Here is a 3416-nt window from a genome sequence, read left to right on the forward strand (position 1 = left end):
GATAAAAAATACGAAAAGTTGTTTGGTTTGATTTTTTTGGAAAGATGTTTTGGAAAATTATTTTGAGAGAGAGTTTTGGAAAAAGTGATTGATTTGATGTGTATGAGAGAGAGATTTGTTTGGAAAACTTGTTTGGTTTACAAGTTTTGGGAATTTTTTTGGAAAAATTTGTTTGGTTTGAGTTTTTCTGAAAACTCATTTGTAGAGAAATTTTTCCAAAATTTTTTGAGAAATTCAAACCAAACGAACCCAATATGATGATTTTAAGCATGTGTTTGGCAAGTAGGTTTGCAGGCTTTTTTGGCTATTTTAGCCACAAAAAACAAAATAGGCTATTTTAGCCATAACAAACAAAACATCACATCCAACCCATAATCATTACATTCTTCTCTCACAAAAAAACTCAAAAAAGCCAAAAAGCCAAAAAGCCCTTCCCAAACCAAGCTTTTAAGCCCAGGCTAAAATAGCCAAAAAAGCCAAAAAGCCAAAAAGCCAACCCACTTCCCAAACGGAGGCTTATTATATGTGATGTTTTGTTTTATTAATCTATAAAATTTATAAAAAACTTGGTAGGTCGAAATTTGGGGCTCGAATGGCCGGATTTGATAGAAGGCGTCGGCAACCACTCTCTCTTCAAAACCCACTCCAAAATCAAACACTTTTCTCTCTCCTATCTATCTCTCTCAGACCAAACCCAAGAAGGCTGTGATATTTGTTCTATCTCTCCTCTCTTCAAAATGCACTCTTTTATTCCTCTCTCTCATCCTTCTTCGCTCACACTTGACAAAAAGCAACCGGAGTCGACATATCTCAACCGACGCCGGAGACTTGGTTAGTTATTCCTCATTATCGACCAGAACAACAAGAATCTCAGGTAAACCCTGATATCGCAAAACTAGGGTTATTGTTTTGATTTCAATTTCTGTAGGGTTTTTGTTTTGATTTCAATTTTTGTACAAAATCATAAATTGTGACTGTTTGGGTTTGGATTTTGCGTTTAATTTGTGAAACTAGGGTTTTTACTTTCTATCTCTAGCCTGCTAGCTCTGTAAATTGGTCTGTGATCTATAAAATAAGAATTTGATTTTTCCAATACCATTTCTACAAGTACCCATTTGGTGAATTTGGTTTTTCTTTGAAGAATTTAAGCAAACATTTGATGCTCTCCAGGGTTCTATCAAAAACCCAATTTAGGAGCATTGTTTAGAGACTCTACACATTTCAGTTCTTGTATAATTCAACTAGAATTTAATGTTTTCTGGTCCTGTTTTGCGTAACCCTTAAAGGGTCTATGCAACTACCCTTTGTTTGGGTTTTTGTGCTTTTGATTCATATCTTCAACTTCTAACAACTGGTATATTTCCGTATCAAGAGTTCTTTAGACTCCATTATTTCCTAGTTTGAATCTGAATTTGTTCTCATCATCTGTGTCAAAAAAATTAAGATATTCAAATAATTATTTTCTAGTTTGAATCTTATAGCATATTATTATATTCAAATGTGTTTTAGACTCCATTAGAACAAGTTTCTAAATTTTTCACTCATATTGAGCATATTTAAATTGAAAGACGTCATAGTTTTCCTTTTCTACCTCTTAAATCTTTATATATATTTTCTTTTGAGGGTTAAAATAAAACTGAAATGTTTAAAGTTAACATTGATGATAAAGAATGCTTACCTTTCTTACCTTATGTGCTTGAACAATAGATAAGCTGCTGGGTTTAAAGTTCTATATAAATTTGTGTTTGACACTGTAATTCCATGAGTTCTGTATAATTTTGTGCACGCTATTTAGTAATTCAAAGGTTTGGTCATTAGTAAATTCAGTTCTAGCTTGTTAAAGGATTTGAAATCCTAAGGAATTTTGAAATCTAAATTTAGTTCTAGTATTTCACAATAGAAGTTTACAATGGCATAATGAATACTCTTCGTTTGAACATGCAGGTTAGAAGGCCTAGTGCACTCAGTCAAGCACATCTAGCATGCTAATGCAGGCAAAGGCCTACTCCCCATCAAGCAAGTGCCCACTCACCCACATTCCAATCAACCAAGGGTAGCAACCTAAGAATTTTTCTTTTGTTTTGTTTGTGTATCAAGGGTAACAGAGAAAGACAATTGCTTTTGTGGGTTTTTGTTTTATGGACCGTTGCTGCTGCTATTTTATATGATCAATTGAATATTAGTTTATATTCTTAATATTTTTTTGTCATTGCCAATGGTTTATCTATGATGAATTTGTTTAATTCGGTTAGTGTTTAGTTGCCAATACATGTTCATTTTCATGTCACATAACTTTACATTACAAATTACCTGTTTGTTTTCATTACATTAGAAAACATTTTGTGTTTAATTGATTATGTTAGTTTTTCATTCCACATTTCAACCAAAACATCACAAAAAAATAGAGTTAATATTCAATTCACATAACATAATAAACATCACAAAAAACATATTCATTTTCAATTCACATAACAACATAAATATACAAAACACAAGTTCATTCTCATTTTACAAATAGTGGGGCTGAAGAAACAAGCTCAAAGCCAAATGGTTGGTGCAGTTGGAGGATTAATAAAGTTCATACAGACGAAGTGTCGCCTTCAACAGCATAGAAAACAAAACAGGTAGCTCAATCAAAAGCTTCCCTTAACTGGGGCTCTTCAAATAGTGATGTTCTACGTAAGGAATTTCAATCTCTATCAGGAAAGAAGAAAGAGTGGCCTTTCAATTCTTAGAAGTCCAGTCAAAATGAGGACTCTGGTAAGGAATGGAGGGTTGACAAAAAACCAAACTTGGGAGTTGAAGAAACAAGCTCAAAGCCAAGTGATTGGTCCAATTGCGGGACTAATAAAGTTCATACAGACGAAGTGTCCACAATAAAGGCACATCAAATGTGAATGGGCAACTCCGTCAAAAACTTTCCTTCACTACGCCTCTCCATCAGGACAACAATAAGAGTCACCATCCAATTCCTGGAAGTCCAGTCACAATGAGGACCACCGTAATGGGAAGTCAAGCAATGGAGGGTTCACAAAAAACAACATTTGGGGGCTAAAAAAACAATCTCAAAGACAAGTGGATGGTTCGCTTATAACACAGTTCTGGGAAGGAATGGGTGTTTCAAAAAAGGAAAATTGTTTGAGTATGAACCTCGATCATGTTTGTTTTTTTTAATAAAAATTTGACATATTACTTGCACAGTGTCATATACTGTTTTTAGAGTAAACAGTTCCATGTAAATTTACATAATTATTGAAAAACTGTTTTTGGAAATTCCAAAACTAAGTAAGTTTTGGATTTTAAATTTATAAAAATTATTTTTAATATATACAATCAAACAAAATTTTAAGTTTGACAAAATCTTTTAAAAAATGTAATTATAAAATTCATTTGAAAATCTAAAACCATACGAATCA

General features: G+C 32.8%; 1 long non-coding RNA gene across 1 annotated transcript; it reads left to right on the top strand.

Annotated features, from left to right (window-relative positions):
- The first annotated feature begins 530 nt into the window (after positions 1-530).
- LOC145812674 (uncharacterized) lies at positions 531-3198 on the top strand. The gene is made up of 3 exons (XR_014356098.1): positions 531-874; positions 1945-2624; positions 2704-3198. It is a non-coding gene; the product is annotated as an uncharacterized LOC145812674 (long non-coding RNA).
- Positions 3199-3416: the final 218 nt, after the last annotated feature.

Source organism: Camellia sinensis, chromosome 15 (genome assembly GCF_055761805.1).
Source record: "Camellia sinensis isolate YWXY chromosome 15, ASM5576180v1, whole genome shotgun sequence".
Taxonomy (NCBI): domain Eukaryota; kingdom Viridiplantae; phylum Streptophyta; class Magnoliopsida; order Ericales; family Theaceae; genus Camellia; species Camellia sinensis.